This window comes from Thalassophryne amazonica, chromosome 1, assembly GCF_902500255.1.
Source record: "Thalassophryne amazonica chromosome 1, fThaAma1.1, whole genome shotgun sequence".
Taxonomy (NCBI): Eukaryota; Metazoa; Chordata; class Actinopteri; order Batrachoidiformes; family Batrachoididae; genus Thalassophryne; species Thalassophryne amazonica.
The window spans coordinates 19114274-19140092 of record NC_047103.1 but is presented as its reverse complement, the minus strand read 5'-3'; the positions used below and the strand labels follow the sequence as shown (position 1 = coordinate 19140092).

The 25819-nt window shown below is 39.7% G+C and overlaps 1 long non-coding RNA gene across 1 annotated transcript; it reads left to right on the top strand.

Moving 5' to 3' along the window:
* Positions 1 to 1404: 1404 nt before the first annotated feature.
* Positions 1405 to 19387, top strand: LOC117519043. The gene is made up of 3 exons (XR_004563150.1): positions 1405 to 1415; positions 13660 to 13666; positions 19309 to 19387. It is a non-coding gene; the product is annotated as an uncharacterized LOC117519043 (long non-coding RNA).
* Positions 19388 to 25819: the final 6432 nt, after the last annotated feature.

The following is a 25819-nucleotide window of genomic DNA, read 5'->3' as shown; positions in this document are numbered from 1 at the left end:
GTGTCCCTGAATGTGCACACAACCCTGTTACCCATACCATTTTTGCCTGGCTGATGAAGGGTTAAAATATTATGTCATATTACAAATAGGAGATTTCATCATCAAAACATTTTCAAAATCCATGGGTAGACCAAAGGTGAGTGTCCTCTTGTATCTTTGATATATATTTTCAAACTTTTCTGGTGTGCGTAAAGCTAAACTCAACCCTGTTACTCATAGTTTAAGAATAATGTTGAATAATTTCAATTTTTATTTTCTGTATTTGTAAATCTACATTGGTCCTTGACCTCAGTAAAATAGCTAAATTAAGCAGCCAGCTTTTGTTCATTAGGTAGATGCTGTGTTAGCATTGATTTGCAACCCTGTTACTAAAATTATATAACATGGTTATTATCATAGTTAACAGGGTGTTTATGGTTAAAGATGCTTAATTAAATGATAAAAATGAATTTATTTGTGTACTTTAATGTATTTACATATGAATATCTTTTATATTATTAAAATATTTACATATTTTACATATTTAAAATAAATAGCCAGAATTTACATGTTTCTTCAGTTAGAACAGCGTCAATAGTGTGCCACAATACATGTTGAGATCAAATAACATCTGAAAATAAATTAATTTTGGTTAGATTGTTGTGATTATTTGCTATTATTATTTGCAATAGCTAGGCCTAATATGAATATTTCTAATGGATTCCTACAGGTAGATTCCTACAGGTAGAGCCGCTGAGAAGCAATGGTTCTACCGTGCCAGACGTGATGCGGTTGAGAACAGGAGACAGGAATACCTATAAAAACAGAGAGAAAAGTGCAAGAGAGGCCCATAAGAGGAGCAAAGACAGGAAAAACACATCTCAGGGCATAAATATCTCTCAGGGATTAAACACCTCTCCACCCAGGACTTCTTTGAGGTCAGAGGAGATGTTAGGGTGCAATTTAGCGTAAGCATATAGTGAGGTCATGAAGAATTGCAGTGAAGTAAGCATGGACACAGCGTCTATTAAGCATGCGTTATGTTTCATATGTATATCAACAGTCTTGCCTAAAATTATACGACTATTCAGGGTAAACTTACTTCCTTTATTGAATAAAATCGGATTTACTGAAAAATATTTTGAAATATCCTTTTTCCAGACCATATTGTATTTGTAACAGGGTTGCACGGATATATACACACAGCAAATAAAACATATGCGGTGGAAAAAGTACCGTTGATGGCTGAGCTTGACAAATCAAATAATTTAGTAGTTTATGACCCATATTTCTTAAATATATAACATAAGATGCTGAAACTGAAGATTTATTAATTTCATAATGATATATGAAAAATTGTGGGCTCCAAGCTCTTCACAAACAGACAAACAAAGAAACAGGGGTAAAAACATAACCTCCTCCAAAAAATGGTCATTGTATTTGTTTAATTTCATTTTTAGTTTTTGCATTATGCATTCTAACCAGGGGATATTTCTGCTAGTAATAATAACTGAGTCCAGTTCCCTAGTTCATGCTTCTGAGTGAAATTTACCATAGCAAAGAAAAGCTTTGCACACCAACACAAATGGATGAGCAGGAAAATATACTATTGTGATGAATACATCACAGATATGGAATCTTTACTTTATGATGAATAATGAATGTGTTTTGATCATTCCATGCCATGGACAACATGCCAAGAGGGAAATGCTGAACTCTTTTCACTGCAGCAGCTTTCTCCCTTTTTTTCTTCCTCCGCCAAGCCTCAGAGACTCCAACGTTAAACCCACAAGACACGGATGTGTGAGGAACGCGAGCACATGCTGCACCCAGTGTTTTGGAAACCTGAAATCCTTGGCATAGGCGTGCTGGAACGGATGCACGACCCCACAGCCCTCTGAGAGGTGAACTGCATGCTGGGTTAGCAGAGCACTGGCACGCTGCAGGATTGTGTAGCTGTAGCAGAACCGTCGAAGCTGGGAGGTAAAGGCGCCTGTCTTTTCAGATGACCTCCATTCGCTGTGTGAGGATGCCAGCAGTCGTCACAGTATCCGACAGGAAACCTTTCCAGTCAGCTCAGAGTCAGAAGGGAGAAAAGATTCAACAACGTGAGCAGGAGTGACGGGCAGAGGCGGAGCTGAGAGAGAGAGACAGCCACCGCGAAAAGCCCTGCATCAGGCTGTTTAAACAAGATGTGACACATGCCTCATTCCCTTATGCCGGCACATGTTCAGTGATTGTACTTTCATAACTCATGCAGCACACTTTTAAATATATTTCCATATTGTTCTGCTTCATTATTTTGTCATTTGAGACTGTGATAGCTTTTGCTTATCGCGCTCCTCACCTGAAATTGTATTTCGTATGGTCCATTTTGTGAACACATGCATCAATCAGCATTAGCCTCCAGAAACGCACACCACCATGTTACTAAAAGTATTTGGGAAATGCATGAGCTGTGAGCCGGAATTTCAAATGTGATCTTATAAGCTGTAATTCATATTTGATGGTGTAATAGAATGTGAATTTCTCACTTGGCAAAGAGGGGAAGAACATATGCGGAGTTCGTATTTGTATTACATTTCGATTTCAGGGGCTCCGTAGTGTGCAAACACACTGGCGTACACAAGTACGTGAAACCAGCAAGGCAAAAAGATGAAATGGTGCACACCAAAAAGAAACAGTTTGATCAAATGGTGCATGCATACCTGCACCCAGTTTCCTCTTTATAAAGAACTTTAACTTGGAAATGTGTGCATGGACACTTTAACATTCTTGCAAATTACTGTGCAGTTAATGCCCAATCCCAAGCACATCATGAATATTGAAATACCCACGAATCAGATCCAGAAATTATCATGGCCAATTCAGCACTGCATGCATGACACATAACTGCCAAAACATTATTTTTAAAAGAACATGTGGGACAAAGCAGACCAAGAGATTGAACACTAATTACTGCTTATGTTTAATAGCCAGAATAAAAGAGACTATATTGTACTGTGTGATCCAGTGGGTCTGTTTTCAGAAAAAAAAAAACAGATGAAAAGAAATGGAGCCACAAACGGTGGACAGATAACGATATGCAGAAGATTTTTACACTGTGTGAACAAACGTCCAAGTTTCAGTCTGTAATGAAGCTGAGTGAACACAACAACTCAGCTATAAGGTTTGTATCAATTCAATATACATCAGCAAATTGCAGCAGAAGTCACCCTGACGCGCTGTACACGAGCGAGGTTTAAACCATACCCACCGAGTGAGCAAACACACTGGAGACAGTGGCAACCTCTCGTGCCGAAAAATGAAGCCAATGCGGAAGTGCCAAAACTTGCAGTTCCTCCATTGGCCACTTGAGGCTGGCTGTCAAAGCAAGTCCCTGCAATAGACTGGTGTCCCATCCAGGGTTTAACTCACCTCTTGGTTTATGACTGACAGGCAGCACCTCTCAAGCTCCATCAGGATAGTAGAGAAGCTTGAATCTTCGACTGGACTGGGTTGCTTGACGCGAGGACGTTTCGCTTCAAATCACAGAAGCTTCCTCAGCTAAAATTCTTGCTCTGGTGGTCTGACTTCTGTCTTGACTCTTGTAGAGAAGAATAATCAAGAAGTCACAAAAGCTGGAGTTTTAAACCTAACCAGACCCCTCCTACCGAGAGGCAGACTGCTATAGGCTGGTGACTAAACAATAGCTCTAATTAGCACCTATTGTGCTCTAGTTAGCACCCTCCTAATGACAGGGCAGCTGTCCCTCTCCTGATGGCTCCCTTGACGACTCTGCTGATGACGTGAATGACTCATTACCATGAACAAAAGACTGAAACTGCTTTGACCTGCGTACCCCATTGTAAACAGGGGATAAAGCGTGTCTCAGACCCCCTCCCCGGTTAAGGCTGGGTTTCAAATGTTTCACAAAGAATGCCTCCTTGACCCCTCTCTCAAACCATTTCTTCTCTCTGGCTAATATTTTAACTTCCTTGTCCTCAAACGTGTGGTTAGTGTCTTTAAGGTGGAGATGAACTGCAGACTGAGGTCCACTGGCGCCCTCTCTGCGGTGCTGGTATAGCCTTTTGTGTAAAGGTTGCTTAGTCTCACCTATGTAGTGTTCATTATAGTTTTCCTGACATCTGATAGAATACACTACATTGCTCTGTTTGTAACTAGGGATCCTGTCCTTAGGGTGAACTAATTTCTGTCTCAAGGTGTTAACCGGTTTAAAGTAAACTGGGATGTTGTGCTGTCTGAAGATCCTCTGTAGTTTTTCCCCTACTCCTGCTAAATAAGGGAGAGACACTCCGCTTCTTCTTGTCTCCGTCTCCTGTCTATCTGGTCTCTTTGTTCTCTGGGACTCCTGCACTTTGTCCAGGGACCATCGTGGGTACCCACATACTGTGAGGGCTTTCCGGACAAGTTGTTGTTCTTTAGCCCTTCCCTCTGCAGTTGTGGGCACCTGTAGGGCTCTGTGTTGAAGCGTCCTGATCACCCCGAGCTTGTGTTCAAGGGGGTGGTTTGAGCCAAAGAGCAGATATTGGTCAGTGTGAGTTGATTATTCTTCTCTACAAGAGTCAAGACAGAAGTCAGTCCACCAGGGCAAGAATTTTAGCTGAGGAAGCTTCTGCGATTTGAAGCGAAACGTCCTCGCGTCAAGCAACCCAGTCCAGTCGAAGATTCAAGCTTCTCTACTATGGAAACCACCTGGACAACTGAGAGCCTACACAGACTCCATCAGGATAGACAGGGAGTGTTGGTGCACAGCCATTTTCAGATCTCTCCAGAGATGTTCAATCAGATTCAGGTCTGGGCTCTGGCTGGGCCACTCAAGGACATTCACAGAGGTGTCCTCAAGCCACTCCTTTGATATCTTGGCTGTGTGTCCTGCTGAAACATGAACCGTTGCCCTAGTCTGAGGTCAAGAGCTCTCTGGAGTAGGTTTTCATCCAGGATGTGTCTGTAAATTACTGCATTCATCTTTCCCTCAATCCTGACTAGTCTCCCAGTTCCCGCACTGAAAAACATCCTCACAGCATGATGCTGCCACCACCATACTTCACTGTAGGGATGGTGCCTGGTTTCCTCCAAACATGACGCCTGGCATTCACACCAAAGAGTTTAATCTTTGTCTCATCAGACCAGAGAATTTTGTTTTCGTGGTCTGAGAATCCTTCAGGTGCCTTTTGTCAAATTGCAGGTGGGCTGCCATGTGTCTTTTACTAAGGAGTGGCTTCCGTCTGGCCACTCTACCACACAGGCCTGATTGGTGGATTGCTGCAGAGATGGATGTCCTTCTGGAAGGTTCTCCTCTCTCCACAGAGGAATGCTGGAGCTCTGACAGAGTGACCATCGGGTTCTTGGTCACCTCCCTGACTAAGGCCCTTCTCCCCCGATTGCTCAGTTTAGACAGGCGGCCAGCTCAAGGAAGATTCCTGGTGGATCTGAACTTCTTCATTTATGGATGATGGAGGCCAGTGTGCTCATTGGGACCTTCAAAGCAGCAGAAATGTTTTTGTACCCTTCCCCAGATTTGTGCCTCAAGACAATCCTGTCTCAGAGGTCTACAGACAATTCCTTTGACTTCATGCTTTGTTTGTGGTTTGACATGCACTGTCAACTTTGGGACCTTATATGTAGACAGGTGTCTATTAGGGATGTGGAGATTAATCAGTACGAATCTGTATATAGATACAAACGTGCGCGATGCGAGTGTGTTTCATTCAGTGTGCATCGATTCAATTGTCATCTGAAATTGTGATGCATCGGTTGCTGCATGCTTGCGTTGATTTTTTTTTTTTTTCCCCAAGGCACATTGAATGCACCATCACTCCTTCGGCCATTGACAGAAGCCTGAAATCACATTTCTTCCGCAACAAATCTATTTCAAAATGGAGGCCCGCGAGAACAACAGCAAGCAGTTGGAAGATGTTTTTGACGCACCTAAAACAATTAAATCAGGTGTTTGGAGATATTTTGGCTTTTTTTTTAAAGATGGGAAACTTGACAAGATGCATATCATTTGGAAAGAGTCTTGCCGGTAAGAAAGCATCTCAAATTACTTTTGCCAAGGCGGTACTGTCTCAATGAGTGACTCACTTTAAGTCACTCATTGAGAGCGACATTTTACTGTTTACTGTTCTAAGTTCTGACAATGTCATGAAACAAGTTCCACATATGAGGGAACTGATTCTTGTTCCTTAATGTTACATCTGGTAAATTTGCTGCTTATGAGGAGTAAAACAAATCCTCTGCCTCTATTAGAATCAGAAGAAGAAGGATACCATAGTACCATACTGAACTGCAGCTTCTTATTTTCTATTTCAGTTTTTTGTATAATTTCTTTGTATCATGTTCAATTGCATCGTATCGCATTGTCAGGAATTGAATGACCATCAAGTCACATCGAATGGGTAACGGGTGAATCTTATCGCAGGTAGCGTCATGTATCGCAAGATGTAGTGTATCGAGATGCATATCAAATTGTTGTCAGTGATGAGATTCACATCCCTAGTGTCTATACAACCTCAATTAATCTGTAGAAATATCTCAAGGATGATCAGTGGAAATAGGAAGCACTTGAACTCAATTCTGAACTTCATGGCAAAGGCTGTGAATACTTACGTACATGTGATTTCTTAGGGTTTTTTGTTATTATCTTTAATAAATAACAAAACTTTTTCTGCATTGTCATTATGGGGTATTGTGTGTATAATTTTGAGGAAATAAATGACTTTGATCCATTTTGGAATAAGGTTGTAACATAAAAAATGTGGAAAAAGTGCAAAGCTGTGAATACTTTCTGATTGCACAGCATATGCTGGATATAGCTTTTATTACTGCACACAAGCCACCCAGTATAAGAAACATTACCCAGTCCTCAAATATATGCATCATCAAACACCTGAACCAAAGTTTAACCGAGCTTGTTAGCCTTGTGAAGCTTGGTAACATTGAGATAGGTTTGTATGTCCAGGCTTCAATCGTCTTGCACAAGTCGATCTGCAATTGTCCATGCCCCACCCCTTTACCTATTTATGGATTAGTCAAGAGTTAGGCAGAGTCAAGTACAATCAAGGTGGCAACATCTAGAGCTGCCCCATTTGAGCTTCAGACCTGCTCTCCTGAAAACGTACGGGAGACGTCACTGAGGGTTTGTCCAGTAATATATACAGCCCAAAGATTCCTCAGACATTTTTAGAACATAGGAAGACACCTCAAGCTGACCAGAATCAGTGGGGTGATGATCTGCTTTGGTAATACTAACAAATATACCAAAAATAAATAAATAAATAAATAAATATCAATCAATCAATTTTTTTTTTTTTTTTTTTATGTAGCGCCAAATCACAACAAACAGTTGCCCCAAGGCGCTTTATATTGTAAGGCAAGGCCATACAATAATTATGTAAAACCCCAACGGTCAAAACGACCCCCTGTGAGCAAGCACTTGGCTACAGTGGGAAGGAAAAACTCCCTTTTAACAGGAAGAAACCTCCAGCAGAACCAGGCTCAGGGAGGGGCAGTCTTCTGCTGGGACTGGTTGGGGCTGAGGGAGAGAACCAGGAAAAAGACATGCTGTGGAGGGGAGCAGAGATCGATCACTAATGATTAAATGCAGAGTGGTGCATACAGAGCAAAAAGAGAAAGAAACAGTGCATCATGGGAACCCCCCAGCAGTCTACGTCTATAGCAGCATAACTAAGGGATGGTTCAGGGTCACCTGATCCAGCCTAACTATAAGCTTTAGCAAAAAGGAAAGTTTTAAGCCTAATCTTAAAAGTAGAGAGGGTGTCTGTCTCCCTGATCTGAATTGGGAGCTGGTTCCACAGGAGAGGAGCCTGAAAGCTGAAGGCTCTGCCTCCCATTCTACTCTTACAAACCCTAGGAACTACAAGTAAGCCTGCAGTCTGAGAGCGAAGCGCTCTGTTGGGGTGATATGGTACTATGAGGTCCCTAAGATAAGATGGGACCTGATTATTCAAAACCTATAAGTAAGAAGAATAATTTTAAATTCTATTCTAGAATTAACAGGAAGCCAATGAAGAGAGGCCAATATGGGTGAGATATGCTCTCTCCTTCTAGTCCCCGTTAGTACTCTAGCTGCAGCATTTTGAATTAACTGAAGGCTTTTTAGGGAACTTTTAGGACAACCTGATAATAATGAATTACAATAGTCCAGCCTAGAGGAAATAAATGCATGAATTAGTTTTTCAGCATCACTCTGAGACAAGACCTTTCTAATTTTAGAGATATTGCGTAAATGCAAAAAAGCAGTCCTACATATTTGTTTAATATGCACTTTGAATGACATATCCTGATCAAAAATGACTCCAAGATTTCTCACAGTATTACTAGAGGTCAGGGTAATGCCATCCAGAGTAAGGATCTGGTTAGACACCATGTTTCTAAGATTTGTGGGGCCAAGTACAATAACTTCTGTTTTATCTGAGTTTAAAAGCAGGAAATTAGAGGTCATCCATGTCTTTATGTCTGTAAGACAATCCTGCAGTTTAGCTAATTGGTGTGTGTCCTCTGGCTTCATGGATAGATAAAGCTGGGTATCATCTGCGTAACAATGAAAATTTAAGCAATACCGTCTAATAATACTGCCTAAGGGAAGCATGTATAAAGTGAATAAAATTGGTCCTAGCACAGAACCTTGTGGAACTCCATAATTAACTTTACTCTGTGAAGAAGATTCCCCATTTACATGAACAAATTGTAATCTATTAGACAAATATGATTCAAACCACCGCAGCGCAGTGCCTTTAATACCTATGGCATGCTCTAATCTCTATAATAAAATTTTATGGTCAACAGTATCAAAAGCAGCACCGAGGTCTAACAGAACAAGCACAGAGATGAGTCCACTGCCCGAGGCCATAAGAAGATCATTTGCAACCTTCACTAATGCTGTTTCTGTACTATGATGAATTCTAAAACCTGACTGAAATTCTTCAAATAGACCATTCCTCTGCAGATGATCAGTTAGCTGTTTTACAACTACCCTTTCAAGAATTTTTGAGAGAAAAGGAAGGTTGGAGATTGGCCTATAATTAGCTAAGATAGCTGGGTCAAGTGATGGCTTTTTAAGTAATGGTTTAATTACTGCCACCTTAAAAGCCTGTGGTACATAGCCAACTAACAAAGATAGATTGATCATATTTAAGATCGAAGCATTAAATAATGGTAGGGCTTCCTTGAGCAGCCTGGTAGGAATGGGGTCTAATAAACATGTTGATGGTTTGGATGAAGTAACTAATGAAAATAACTCAGACAGGACAATTGGAGAGAAAGAGTCTAACCAAATACCGGCATCACTGAAAGCAGCCAAAGATAACGATACGTCTTTGGGATGGTTATGAGTATTTTTTTCTCTAATAGTTAAAATTTTGTTAGCAAAGAAAGTCATGAAGTCATTACTAGTTAAAGTTAATGGAATACTCGGCTCAATAGAGCTCTGACTCTTTGTCAGCCTGGCTACAGTGCTGAAAAGAAACCTGGGGTTGTTCTTATTTTCTTCAATTAGTGATGAGATAAATAAAACACAGAATTGTTCTTTACCATGTAGTGATTGAAATACTGCACCTAGCCAACCATATACAACCCCTGGCAATAATTATGGAATCACCAGCCTCGGAGGATGTTCATTAAGTTGTTTAATTTTGTAGAAAAAAAGCAGATCACAGACATGACACAAAACTAAAGTCATTTCAAATGGCAACTTTCTGGCTTTAAGAAACACTATAAGAAATCAGGAAAAAAAAAATTGTGGCAGTCAGTAACGGTTACTTTTTTAGACCAAGCAGAGGGAAAAAAATATGGACTCACTCAATTCTGAGTAATAAATTATGGAATCACCCTGTAAATTTTCATCCCCAAAACTAACACCTGCATCAAATCAGATCTGCTCGTTAGTCTGCATCTAAAAAGGAGTGATCACACCTTGGAGAGCTGTTGCACCAAGTGGACTGACATGAATCATGGCTCCAACACGAGAGATGTCAAATGAAACAAAGAAGAGGATTGTAAAACTCTTAAAAGAGGGTAAATCATCACGCAGTGTTGCAAAAGATGTTGGTTGTTCACAGTCAGCTGTGTCTAAACTCTGGACCAAATACAAACAACATGGGAAGGTTGTGAAAGGCAAACATACTGGTAGACCAAGGAAGACATCAAAGCGTCAAGACAGAAAACTTAAAGCAATATGTCTCAAAAATTGAAAATGCACAACAAAACAAATGAGGAACGAATGGGTGGAAACTGGAGTCAACGTCTGTGACCGAACTGTAAGAAACCGCCTAAAGGAAATGGGATTTACATACAGAAAAGCTAAACGAAAGCCATCATTAACACCTAAACAGAAAAAAACAAGGTTACAATGGGCTAAGGAAAAGCAATCGTGGACTGTGGATGACTGGATGAAAGTCATATTCAGTGATGAATCTCGAATCTGCATTGGGCAAGGTGATGATGCTGGAACTTTTGTTTGGTGCCGTTCCAATGAAATTTATAAAGACGACTGCCTGAAGAGAACATGTAAATTTCCACAGTCATTGATGATATGGGGCGGCATGTCAGGTAAAGGCACTGGGGAGATGGCTGTCATTCCATCATCAATAAATGCACAAGTTTACATTGATATTTTGGACACTTTTCTTATCCCATCAATTGAAAGGATGTTTGGGGATGATGAAATAATTTTTCAAGATGATAATGCATCTTGCCATAGAGCAAAAACTGTGAAAACATTCCTTGCAAAAAGACACATAGGGTCAATGTCATGGCCTGCAAATAGTCCAGATCTTAATCCAATTGAAAATCTTTGGTGGAAGTTGAAGAAAATGGTCCATGACAAGGCTCCAACCTGCAAAGCTGATCTGGCAACAGCAATCAGAGAAAGCTGGAGCCAGATTGATGAAGAGTACTGTTTGTCACTCATTAAGTCCATGCCTCAGAGACTGCAAGCTGTTATAAAAGCCAGAGGTGGTGCAACAAAATACTAGTGATGTGTTGGAGCGTTCTTTTGTTTTTCATGATTCCATAATTTTTTCCTCAGAATTGAGTGATTCCATATTTTTTTCCCTCTGCTTGGTCTAAAAAAGTAACCGTTACTGACTGCCACAATTTTTTTCCCCCCGATTTCTTATAGTGTTTCTTAAAGCCAGAAAGTTGCCATTTGAAATGACTTTAATTTTGTGTCATGTCTGTGATCTGCTTTTTTTTCTACAAAATTAAACAACTGAATGAACATCCTCTGAGGCCGGTGATTCCATAATTTTTTCCTCAGAATTGAGTGATTCCATATTTTTTTCCCTCTGCTTGGTCTAAAAAAGTAACCGTTACTGACTGCCACAATTTTTTTTTCCTGCTTTCTTATAGTGTTTCTTAAAGCCAGAAAGTTGCCAATTGAAATGACTTTAATTTTGTGTCATGTCTGTGATCTGCTTTTTTTCTACAAAATTAAACAACTGAATGAACATCCTCTGAGGCCGGTGATTCCGTAAGTTTTGCAAGGGGTTGTATAGCTGAGTGTTCATGATGACAAGTGGCCAAAAGGTGAAGATCAGGGTCCCAGCTAAATAGACGGCACCAATAAATCAGTGATTTCATCAATGCCAAATCAGTCACTGAAACTGGATGTTGCCGAGTTCTCACCCCAACCCTGATCCATCTTCAACCCACTGAAATGATACAGGTCTATGTTATAAGGTGCACTGACATGCACATGACTTTGATTCACGCATGTCATGATGATCCCACCCACTGTGTTCCCAGCTGGATGCCGTGCTTCATTCCACTGCCTGCCACGTGCTCTACGCTGGATGCTGCATATATAAAATAATTACTTTGTAGTGGATTAATCATTTTCTCTGCAAGTTGTCTGTTGAAAACGGCTCTAATCTTTTCCTGAATCACAGAGGACTGCTCCATCAGCTCTGTTCGCTCGTGTGCTGAATGAGCTGGAGAAAGCATTTGGAGCTGTCTAAAAAGGTAATTATTTGTCATATTTACATTGTCATGGCTTTGTAAAACAGTTGCATTTTCGTTCCTTCTTGTCTGCAGCTGTTAAAGTTTATGATAGATTTAACATCTCGTTATAATCCTTCAAACGAGCTGCGCTCCGATGCGATCTGCTGACGCAACCACTCGCTCTGTTCACTTCTTCTTTACTACACTTGACAAGCTGCACGTCGTGTTGGTGAGCAGATCACGTCACGTAGCATGGCATTTATGCATGAAGGATTTTTTTGAACATTACAAAATTCTCTTTGCACAATTGCACATGCCGGCACCCCTCTCATGTTCAGTCTGCACCTGTTAAAGATGAGTTTACTCTCCTGCTCGACACAGGTCGTGCAAGTGCGTGACTCAAAGTCATGCACGTGTCAGTGCACCTATAGGCCTTTTTGGGAACAGGTCTAATAAGTATAATCACTAATACTCTCAATCTGTGATTTCACTTATGCACTATAGTGAGAGTATGAATCCTATCCTAACTTAAGTTCTGTTTACCTGGTGATACTTCTTTAAGAAGTATTGCGGACAGAGCATTTGTTTTCAGATACCGGCACATAAATGGAAAGTAGCCAGAGATTGTCTGCTATGAGGAAGCTGCCCCAAAATTGTTTTAAAAAAGAAAAATTTATATCCAGGCTGCTTATCACCCAGAAAATGTCGAGCAGTATTAATATGTAACATCCTGCAGGACTCTCCGGGACACTTGCCATAGCTCCAAAGAGGGAGCGAGCCCGCTGTTATCGAGGCTTGGCAGTGTGACTTGGTGATAGTATCAGCCCTGCTGACTGGATTCCATTAGGCAATGCCCACGTCTGTGTCGACTGAACATATTGGCTCACAGTGCGGGGGAAGCACAGTGAGTGATAGGCCTGCAGTTATGACACATGAGCTATCAACCCCAATGCAGGAAGCCATATCAGTACGTATACATTAGTTTACTGCAGACCTGAAGCTGCGGCGGAAGAATTTTTAGGACGGCTCTCTCCCTCACTCAATTACATCATTCTTGGATAAAAAAGAAATAAAAAAGCATCCTTTTCCCTTTCTGCACCCGCCATCCAACTTTTCCAAACGTACCCCCCACCCCCCAACACAGATTTGAAAACACAAAGCTGCTGATTTTGCAGCAGATTTGCATTACAAAGATAATAATAGAACAATTCCAAACAGGGCATAATGAGACAGCAGATAAAGGATAAATAATGAGAGCCGGTTTCCTGTTAAATAAAGCGGCCCTTGGAGGTCGGGACGCAGATTTGAATATGCTAAGTTGTGCATCTGCATCAAACTGTCATTTTAATGAGCCTCACAAAGTCATCAACAATTAAATACAAATCAATGGCTTTATATTAATTCAAGTCTCAAATCCACCCAAAGCTGTCTATGAACAGAAAGAGGCTTGATGCTGCAGTCTCATTAGGGACTGACAATGCAGATTTAGCCATTAGCAAAATGGGAGGGGCTAGAAGCTTGGTGATATAGTGACTATATCCAAATACTTACGCAAAAGTTAGTATGTCACAACAGGGGTGGATCCAGCAATTTTTTTTTTTTTTTTGGGGGGGGGGGGACTGAGCCATCACAATTAGGCAATCCACTCATTCCTGGAAAGACATCATAACATTGTCACTTATATTAAAGAATAAATAAATGAATAAATTATTGTAGAAAATAAGTATTTGGTCAATAACAAAAGTTCAACTCAGTAATTTGTAACATAATCTTTGTTGGCAATGACAGAGGTCAAATGTCTTCACCATGTTTGCACACACTGTAGGTGGTATTTTGGCCCTTTCCTCCATGCAGATCTCCTCTGGTGCAGTGATGTTTTGAGGCTGTCACTGGGAAATACAGACTTTCAACTCCCTCAACAAATTTTCTATGGGGTTGAGGTCTGGAGATTGGCTTGGCCACTCCAAGACCTTGAAATGCTTTTTACGGAGCCACTCCTTCATTGCCCGAGTGGTGTGTTGGGATCATTGTCATGCTGGAAGACCCAGCCATGTTGCAATCTTTAATGCTCTCACTGAAGGAAGGAGGTTTGGCTTAAAATCTCATGATACATGGCCCCATTCATTCTTCCTTTAACACAGATCAGTTGTCCTGTCCCCTTTGCAGAAAAACAGCCCCAAAGCATGATGTTTCCACTCCCATGCTTCACATTAGCTATGGTGTTATTGGGATGCAACTCAGCATTCTTCTTCCTCCAAACATGACTAGTTGAGTTTTACTAAAAGTTCTATTTTGGTTTCATCTGACCACATGATATTCTCCCAATTCTCTTCTGGATCATCAATATGCTCTTTGGCAAAATTCAGACGGGCCTGGACATGTACTGGCTTAAGCAGGGGGACACGCCTGGCACTGTAGGATTTGAGTCCCTCTCTGCATAGTGTGTAGCCTTTGTTACTTTGGTCCCAGTTCTCTGCAGGTCATTCATCAGGTCCCTCCTTGTAGTTCTGGGATTTTTGCTAGCCATTCTCATGATCATTTTGACCCCACGGAATGACATCTTGCGTGGAGCCCCAGATCTAGGGAGATTATCAATGGTCTTGTATGTCTTCCATTTTCTTACAATTGCTCCCACAGTTGATTTATTCACACCAACCTGCTTGCCGATTGTAGAGTCACTCTTCCCAGCCTGGTGCACATCTACAAATTTCTTCCTGGTGTCCTTTGACAGCTGTTTGGTCTTGGCCATGGTTGAGTTTGGAGTCTGACTGTTTGAGGCTGTGGATAGGTGTCTTTTATACAGATAACGAGTTAAAACAGGTGTCATTAATACAGGTAACAGGTAAAGGACAGAAGAGCTTCTTAAAAAAGTAGTTACAGGTTTGTGAGAGCCAGAAATCTTGCTTGTTTTTGGGTGGCCAAATACTTATTTTCCACCAGCAGCCAAAGATAACAATATGTCTTTGGGATGGTTATGAGTAATTATTTCTCTAATAGTTAAAATTTTATTAGCAAAGAAAGTCATGAAGTCATTACTAGTTAAAGTTAAAGGAATACTCAGCTCAATAGAGCTCTGACTCTTTGTCAGCCTGGCTATAGTGCTGAAAAGAAACCTGGGGTTGTTCTTATTTTCTTCAATTAGTGATGAGTAGAAAGATGTCCTAGCTTTACGGAGGGCTTTTATAGAGCAACAGACTCTTTTTTCCAGGCTAAGTGAAGATCTTCTAAATAGTGAGACGCCATTTCCTCTCCAACTTACGGGTTATCTGCTTTAAGCTGCGAGTTTGTGAGTTATACCACGGAGTCAGGCACTTCTGATTTAAGGCTCTCTTTTTCAGAGGAGCTACAGCATTCAAAGTTGTGCTCAATGAGGATGTAAAACTATTGACGAGATAATCTATTTCACTCACAGAGTTTAGGTAGCTACTCTGCACTGTGTTGGTATATGGCATTGGAGAACATAACAAAGAAGGAATCATATCGCTTTCCGAAAGACTTCTACTGTAATGAAACTTATTCCCCACTGCTGGGTAGTCCATTAAAGTAAATGTTATTAAGAAATGATCAGACAGAAGGGGGTTTTCAGGGAATACTGTTAAGTCTTCAATTTCCATACCATAAGTCAAAACAGATCTAAGTATGATTAAAGTGGTGGGTGGACTCATTTACATTTGAGCAAAGCCAATTGAGTCTATTAATAGATTAAATGCAGTGTTGAGGCTGTCATTCTCAGCATCTATGTGGATGTTAAAATCGCCCACTATAATTATCTTATTTGAGCTAAGCACTAAGTCAGACAAAAGGTCTGAAAATTCACAGAGAAACTCACAGTAACGACCAGGTGGATGATAGATAACAACAAATAAAACTGTTTTTTGGGACTTCCAATTTGGATGGACAAGACTAAGAGTCAAGATTTCAAATGAATTAAAGCTCTGTCTGGGTTTTTGATTAATTAATTAGCTGGAGTGGAAGTGGATATTGATGTATTTTTTTCTGTTATGGTGCCTAAATTTATGCACTGCCTAATTTTGTTTAAAGAATTATTGCACACTTTCTGTAAATCCTATAAACTTCATTTCACTTCTCAAATATCACTGTGTTTGTCTGCTATATGAAATATTTAACTGAAATTACTGATCCAAACAACCAATGATTTATAAAAGAAAATCATGAAAATTATCAGAGGTGCCCAAACCTTTGCATACAACTGTACATAGTACAGTATTGATTGGGTACTATGTTCCTATCTGATGTTAGTACACAAAAAAATGCTTCATTTGTATAACTTCAATTTAATAATATTTTCAGCATAAAAATGTTTTTACAAGTTCACACTTTCGTGAGATGTAGATTAAAAAATGGTTCATGGTTTAAAAATAATTGTACATAGGCTGACAACAGAGTTGTATATAAGAACTAGAGCACAGTCGCAATGCTGCATACTTAACTCGAAAGTGCCGTCAAGGAGAGAGAACCGCCATTTTCAAAGCAGGCAAAATACTGACAGGCCTCACACAGGCCTCTTTAATTAATTCCACATAGTAAACAGTGGTGGGCACACTTCCGGTAATCCGATAACAGATAATTATCGAAGATAATGTTTTCGTTATCGGATTATCTTTTTAGATAACTTTAAAAACATTATTGGACTAATTATCTTCCGATGAATTGTCCTCCGATAACTTTTAGACCAATAACACAGTAAATGCAGCTGAACAACAAACATTTTTAAAATTGGTTGAGACCTACCTGTTAAAAGTTTCTTAATAGATGTATATAGTTCTACCCTCTGCAAACAGTAGAGAGGTACTTCCAGGAAAAACCACTCTACCTCTGCAGACAAAGGAGTACTAGTCACCCAAAAAAATAAATAAATAAATAAATAATTTCCTTTAACATCATACTGATACGCTGGCAATATCACCCAAGTCATCCAGAGGCATACATTTTTAACTTATGGTTCAAATTTTAAAACTAATTTTGTTCCAGTTATTTAAAGTACTGTCATGTCTGAAGTTTTATAAAGTGAAAATATCTGATATATGTTTTAGTTTTAAAATAATGTGCTAATTTTTAAGGTTTTGTGAAAATGGGCTCAGCACATGCTGAGCCCAGCAGTGCATTATGGGTAGGACAGGGTGTTCACGACAGGACAAATGCATTTCAGACACTCTGTTCAGGCTCCATGGACAGCAGCATTAAACTCTAGTGCCTAAAACTCTCGTGAATATATTCTCTGGGTTTATAGACGTTATTGGATTTGTGTTTGTTAAATTCCACGCATCTTAATGTAGCAGACGGATTATCTGGGTTTTGTTTTGGAAAGATTTCAAGGCCTCTGCTGCCATCTACTGGCCAGTGTTGTTCATGGCAGTATTCGCCCTAACTGCTAAGCATCTGGGCACCAGTAGATGGCAGTGTTGTCAAATCAACTTTTTGGCTTTGCAAATGGCTTTTTTTTTTTTTTTTTACAAATTAAGTTTAAAAACAAAACAACAACAACAACAACAAAAAAACATTACAAGACAGCTCTGCGGTGTTTGCACAGGCACAGTGTGAGCGGTTGGACACTTGATTTTCATTCGACCATACGATCGGTGATCAGGAGGTGGTCGTCAGATGTTTAACGCAGCTTGTTACTCCATGTACACTACACAATGCAGGACGTGTGATTAACCTGAAACTCGGTCCAAAAAATTCTCTCGCACAGTGTAAAGCCAACATTTATGTGTCAACAATATTGAGTGCATGTTTACAACATCATAAACGTGCGCACATTCTCTCCACATGTAAAACATTTGCGATGACACGTCCAGGGCTCCGTAAAAATGCCTGTTTTTACAAATAAAAAATGGAATATTTTACAAAAGCACATTTATCTCAATTATCTGTAAACACAAACACACGACCAGTGTTGTGGAAAGTAACTTTGACAAGTTACTTTTTAGTTACTTTTTTAGTTGCTTTATACAGGGTGCTTTATGCAGTTACTTCATTAGCAGCTTTAGGCAATTACTTTATTAGAATCTGCAGAAACTTGCAACTAATAAGTAATGTAACTAATAAGGTAACGAGTAATCTAACTTGGTTATTCGTAAAATAGAGCAGTCAGAAAAGTAACTAATCAGCAAAGTAACTAATAGTTACTTTTCTGAGTACTAAATCTTAAAAATAACCAAATTAGATTATGAGTAACTTTATTAATTCCATTCAGCAGCTGCCGACAAGGTGTCCGCAGCTGCTAATGAAGTAAATGTAAGAAGTAACTGTAAAATATAACTGTATAGATTAACTAATGAAGTAACTTTCCAAAGTTACTTTCCCCAACACTGCACACGACACGTCACATTAACGTGTTGGTTTACATAATGAATGATTGAACCAATCAGTGTTTAGCAGAGGCACATTTTACCCAGAATCCTTTGCGATCTGTCTATGTTTGTTACAAAACCTCAGAATTAGTGCATTATTCAACATTAAAAGATATATGTTATATTTTAACTTTGTACAAATGACAGAAATTGACATTAATGGAGTTATTCTATCAGTATTCACACAAAACCATAAGTCAGGATGCCTTTATTTTTCAAGACCTCCGCCTGACTGGAGAGTTGTGATTGGTAGAGAGCTGGCTTTGCGACTGATCTCAGGGTGTGTCAGTGCTGTAGCTGTGCTGCTTCCAGTAGGAAGCAGCATGTACAAACATGAAAATGCTGACTCATTGTTTGAGTCTTTTGTCGCTTCCAAAAGCGATCGTGGTGTTAAAACTCAAATTCAGTTTGTTAGTAGTTGCAAATGTACCAGAGACAACATTGGAATTTATCGGTTATCTGTAACTTATGATACATTTTGGGTGGTTTATTGGTTTATCTTATCAAAGATAACTTTTCAGTTATCTGATTATCTGTTATCGAAGTTAAATTTTTGGTTATCTGTGCCCACCACTGATGGTAAATCCATTTTTGTATCGTACTGAATTAATTCAGTTTTGTGTAAAATTCCATTCCAGGTAGTTTCTAAATCCTCAGATTGGGTACAGGCCCTTCAAAAGTTACAGTAATAATCCAATAATCAATTATTTTGCGTATGATCATTCATGAGTCACATTTTATTTCAGGCACTGCCAGACAATATTGCATATACATGATACACAACTTCATATTCATGCATTGCACAGGCATGATGCTCTGTGATACACCAGTTTATCGCCCAAAACTCACAGAAAAAGTAACAAGAAAAACCAAAAATACTTACTTATGGAAAGAAATGTCTCCATTCTTCTTCTGGTTGTGGCATTGCCAACATACGCAGCTTTCCGGCATTTTTCAGCTGTTTCTTGACAAGATGTATGAGCAACGTCAGTGTGCGCTAGCCACTGAGTTGCCCGGTTTCAAAATGGCGACCATGCCTCTTTGCTGGCAAGCATCTCAGTGCGACTGCGCTTTCTCTGTCTTATATATGGCTCTGTGGTTGACAATAGTTTTATAATCAATGGTCTAATCGGAAGCTGGAATTAAAATGTAATTCATTTTTACTAAAGTGAAATAAGCTGAAATCTAAAAAGCCAAAAATAAATAAATAAATAAATAAATAAATAAAATAAAATAAAACCCACCTCCCCCCACCGAAAAAAAAGGTTACGATTTGCACATTTCTAAGTAGAATGGAGGCAAAATAAAGAGGTTACAATTAATTAAGTGGGTTCAACCTACAGTTTTGGTGAGATGTTTCCATGCACTCATCATGGGTATGAATGCCATTATAATTTGAGCTTTAATGATGTCTTTGAATAGTTATTTTGCCAGGGTGGAATGATTGTATAGCATACATCATCCATCCATCCATCCATCCATCCATTTTCTTCCGCTTTATCCGGAGTCGGGTCGCGGGGGCAGCAGCTCAAGCAAAGCCGCCCAGACCTCCCGATCCACACACACCTCCCCCAGCTCCTCCGGGGGAACCCCAAGGCGTTCCCAAGCCAGCCGAGAGATGTAGTCCCTCCAGCGTGTCATGGGTCTTCCCCGGGGCCTCCTCCCAGTGGGACGTGCCCGGAACACCTCTCCAGCGAGGCGTCCAGGGGGCATCCGGAAAAGATGCCTGAGCCACCTCAACTGACTCCTTTCGACGTGGAGGAGCAGCGGCTCAACTCCAAGCTCCTCCCGAGTGACCGAGCTCCGCACCCTATCTCTAAGGGAGCGCCCAGCCACCCTGCGGAGGAAACTCATCTCGGCCGCTTGTACTCGCGATCTCGTTCTGAGGTGAGGATCGGAACGTAGATCAATCCGTAAATCGAGAGCTCTGCCCCCCTACTCAGCTCTCTCTTCACCACGATGGTCTGATACAGCGACCGCATCACTGCAGATGCTGCACCGATCCGTCTATCGATCTCACTCTCCACCCGTCCCTCACTCGTGAACAAGACCCCGAGATACTTAAACTCCTCCACTTGAGGCAAGGACACTCCACCACTCCACTCCATACATCATACATTGTTTTGTAAAACAACAAGAACTGGGTGCACCAGTTTCAGCTTATTGTTGGTCTTCTTTTGGAATTACTTAAGAAAGACACATTTTTTTTTTTACAGTTTTTCTCAGTTGCTTTGGAGCATTTCTCAGATCAGAATGAAACTCCTCATAACTATTAGTTCAACCTCCACAACATCATTTGCGCGCATCATCATAGCAGTTTCTCATTCCCTTGAACAAATTGCAAATGCTTTTGGACGTGCCATACAAGTCTCTGCTGTTTTGTAACATCATCATCTGCTTTTGTCATGTCAGTCAAGAAGAACTATACTTATGAATCAATCAATCAATCAATCAATTTTTTTTTATATAGCGCCAAATCACAACAAACAGTTGCCCCAAGGCGCTTTATATTGTAAGGGCAAGGCCATACAATAATTATGTAAAACCCCAACGGTCAAAACGACCCCCTGTGAGCAAGCACTTGGCTACAGTGGGAAGGAAAAACTCCCTTTAACAGGAAGAAACCTCCAGCAGAACCAGGCTCAGGGAGGGGCAGTCTTCTGCTGGGACTGGTTGGGGCTGAGGGAGAGAACCAGGAAAAGACATGCTGTGGAGGGGAGCAGAGATCGATCACTAATGATTAAATGCAGAGTGGTGCATACAGAGCAAAAAGAGAAAGAACAGTGCATCATGGGAACCCCCCAGCAGTCTACGTCTATAGCAGCATAACTAAGGGATGGTTCAGGGTCACCTGATCCAGCCCTAAACTAAAAGCTTTAGCAAAAGGAAAGTTTTAAGCCTAATCTTAAAAGTAGAGAGGGTGTCTGTCTCCCTGATCTGAATTGGGAGCTGGTTCCACAGGAGAGGAGCCTGAAAGCTGAAGGCTCTGCCTCCCATTCTACTCTTACAAACCCTAGGAACTACAAGTAAGCCTGCAGTCTGAGAGCGAAGCGCTCTATTGGGGTGATATGGTACTACGAGGTCCCTAAGATAAGATGGGACCTGATTATTCAAAACTTTATAAGTAAGAAGAAGAATTTTAAATTCTATTCTAGAATTAACAGGAAGCCAATGAAGAGAGGCCAATATGGTGAGATATGCTCTCTCCTTCTAGTCCCCGTCAGTACTCTAGCTGCAGCATTTTGAATTAACTGAAGGCTTTTTAGGGAACTTTAGGACAACCTGATAATAATGAATTACAATAGTCCAGCCTAGAGGAAATAAATGCATGAATTAGTTTTTCAGCATCACTCGAGACAAGACCTTCTGATTTTAGAGATATTGCGTAAATGCAAAAAAGCAGTCCTACATATTTGTTTAATATGCGCTTTGAATGACATATCCTGATCAAAAATGACTCCAAGATTTCTCACAGTATTACTAGAGGTCAGGGTAATGCCATCCAGAGTAAGGATCTGGTAGACACCATGTTTCTAAGATTTGTGGGGCCAAGTACAATAACTTCAGTTTTATCTGAGTTTAAAGCAGGAAATTAGAGGTCATCCATGTCTTTATGTCTGTAAGACAATCCTGCAGTTTAGCTAATTGGGGTGTGTCCTCTGGCTTCATGGATAGATAAAGCTGGGTATCATCTGCGTAACAATGAAATTAAGCAATACCGTCTAATAATACTGCCTAAGGGAAGCATATATAAAGTGAATAAAATTGGTCCTAGCACAGAACCTTGTGGAACTCCATAATTACTTTAGTCTGTGAAGAAGATTCCCCATTTACATGAACAAATTGTAATCTATTAGACAAATATGATTCAAACCACCGCAGCGCAGTGCCTTAAAAATCCTGAATAGTCATTCCCTATTGACTATTCAGGAGGCGTTGCATTGTTTGTAAGGTCAGATTATAACTGTAACTCTTAACAACATGTCATTTTACAGTGGACAACATCATGGAATGTGTTACCATAGAAATTACATCTATAAACTCCAAAAACATAGTTGTTAGTTGTATTTACAGAGCTCCTGGGACAAATATTGACACCTTTGAAGACATTATCTTAGGAATGTACAACAAAATCAACAGAAATAAGCATTTATTTGTCTGTGGAGATTTCAATATAGATTTTTTAAACCCTCACAATCATCCACAAATCACTTCATTTATAAACACCTTGTACTGTTTAGGACTGTTTCCAACCATCATTCATCCTAGCAGAATAACTATGGATACAACAACTCTCATTGACAATATTCTAACTAACGCTATATCCGGTAATCTTAGTAGGGGACTACTGGTCAGTGATATCAGTGATCACTTGCCAGTTTTCTCAGTCTTTGCATTGGAGGGTTGTTGTAAGTATTGAAGCAATATCAAATTCATGAGTAGAAAAGTAACACCTGAAACAATTGATAATTTAAGGGAGGATTTATCAAGTCAGAATTGGTCGGATGTTTTTGTTGATGATGTTGACAGGTCATATGATGCTTTCATTTCCATTTTTTCCAGTTTGTATAATAAACACTGTCCATTTGTTGACAAAATATATAGAAATCAATATAGCATCAAACCATGGATAACTAAGGGGCTTCAGAGGGCATGTAAAAAGAAAAACGTACTATATAAACAATTCATAAAACTATGAACTAAGGAAGCTGAAAGTAAAAATAAAACATATAAGAAAAGTTAATATCATGAGACTCAGTAAAAAAGATATTATAATGAGTTACTTGTCAAAAATAGAAATAACATCAAAAACACATGGAACATATTAAATGAAATAGTAAAAAAGAATAGAGTAACTAGAGATTATCCTTCATTTTTTCAGAGTAACAACTACATCACGATTGATAACGACGAGTCTATTGCTGAACACTTTAATGAATACTTCGTTAATGTGGGTAAAAATCTTGCCAGTAAAATTGACTCATCAACTAAGAACTTCTGCATAAATAATTCACCGTTTAGCAAATCTGTTTCAATGTTCATTGATGGTACTCATGAAAGGGAAATACTTGATCTGGTTCATGGTTCAAAAAGTAAGAAATCGACTGATTTTAATAATTTGGATATGGCTTTATTAAAAAAAAAGTTACTGATTGTATAGTAAAATTTTGCAGTATGTCACTAAGTACTGGTAAATTTCCTTCTCAAATGAAAATAGCCAAAGTAATTCCTCTGTTTAAACTGGTGACAAACACACATTTTCTAATTATAGACCTATATCACTCCTGCCACAATTTTCTAAAATTTTGGAAAAAATATTTGCTAAAAGATTAAATGATTATTTACTGAAGCATAACATCATTTGTGAAGAAGAATATGGATTCAGAAGGTCTCGAACTACATCACATGCTTGATGGACTTTGTGGAAAGTATAGCAACTGCAATTGACAATAAACAATACACAATAGGTGTTTTTTTTTATTTACAGAAAGCGTTTGACACAATTAATCATGGAATACTATTAACTAAACTGCAGAAATATGGAATCAGAGGTCTGGCAACGAATGGATAGCTAGTTATTTACAAGGCAGATTTCAGTATGTTCAATTCAATAATACAAATTCTGAACTCAGGGAAGTCACATGTGGGGTGCCGCAGGGCTCAGTGCTGGTCCTTTGTTGTTTATAATCTATATAAATGATATAAGTTGGGTGTCGAGTTCACTGAGATGTGTCCTTTTTGCGGATGATACAACTGTGTTCTGTAGCGGTGAAACATCTTGAACAGCTTCTGGACATAGTGGAGAAAGAACTGGAAAAATTTAAGGTTTGGTTTGACGCTAATAAGTTGTCACTCAACCTTGGGAAAACTAAATGTATTATATTTGGAAATAACAGGCACCCAAATGTAAAACTTTAACTGTAAACAATAAGGAAATTGAGTTAGTAACAGAGAATAATTTTTAGGTGTTATAATGATAATAACTTAGCTGGAAACCACATATAAATTATGTGAAATCAAATTGTCAAAAACTATAGCCATTTTGTATAAAGCCAAAGACCTACTGCCGCAGAAGTGTTACTTACTTTATATCATTCTCTGATGGTATCATATATGACATATTGTGTGAGTCATGGGGAAACACTTACAAATCAAATACCAATCCAATATTCCTTTTGCAAAAACGAGCCATACGAATCATCTGTAATAAACATTATCGGGAACCAACTCATTCTCTATTTGTGTCTTTAAATTTATTAAAATTCATAGATTGGTCAATTACATTACAATTCAAACTTTGTTTTGAGCAAAAAAACCAAGCCTTACCGAGACATGTCCAGAGTCTGTTCCGATTGAGGGAATCCAGATATAGTTTAAGAGTTTGTGCAATTTTTATGAAACCACCAGTAAGAACAAATGTAAATGGTTTTTGTGCATCTGTGGTTGGGGTGAGGAAATGGAACAAATGTTCAACAGAGGTTAGAATGAGTGGTACCTTAGTAAGATTTAAGAAACTACTCAAAAAGAACATCATGTCTAAGTATCATAAAGAAGCAAATATAATTTGATTTATAGGGAATGTTCAATTTATAAGTGGGACTTATTGTCTTGCTTATTGCTGCACTAATACCTTCAACATATTCATTGATACTGTGCTTATTTGTTCGCAGACTCTTGCTTGCCTCTACTGGTGGTTGGCTCTCACTGCGGTATTGTATCACTTCCTGTTCCGGAGCACAGCGGTGTTTTTCTGTATCTGTAGCTGTTTAATCTGCGCAGTTAGATTGATCTAGTTATCTAGATTACGATTTGTTTCCCAGTGTAATCTTTACGTGCCTTAACTAAAGCACTCCTTCTGCTGAATCACCTCTAAATTATTTACACATTATTCACTTTGCGTGTTTTTAGGAATCCGCTAGCTTAGCGTAGCTACTAGCTCTTAGCCGATTTAGCATGGCGGCTTCTCCTGTCTCTCCCGCACTTTTCTGCTCTGGGTGTAAATGTTTAGTTATTCCTCGGCCTCCTTTAGCAGTAATGGTACTTGTAATAAGTGTAGCTTATTCGTAGCTTTGGAGGCCAGGCTGGGCGAATTGGAGACGCGGCTCCGCACCGTGGAAAATTCTACAGTTACCAGGCCCCTGGAGTCGGTGCGGACCAAGGTAGCTAGCCGCCGTTAGTTCCCCCCTGGCAGATCCCGAGCGCGAAAGCAGGCTGACTGGGTGACTGTGAGAGGAGACGTAGCCCTAACAGAAGCCCCGTGTACACCGCCAACCCGTTCACATCTCTAACCGTTTTCCCCACTCGACGACACAACCCGCCGAGGATCAAACTCATGGTTATTGGCGACTCTGTTTTGAGAAATGTGAAGTTAGCAACACCAGCAACCATAGTCAATTGTCTTCCGGGGGCCAGAGCAGGCGACATTGAAGAAATTTGAAACTGCTGGCTAAGGCTAGCGTAATTTGGTAAGATTGTAATTCACGTCGGCAGTAATGACACCG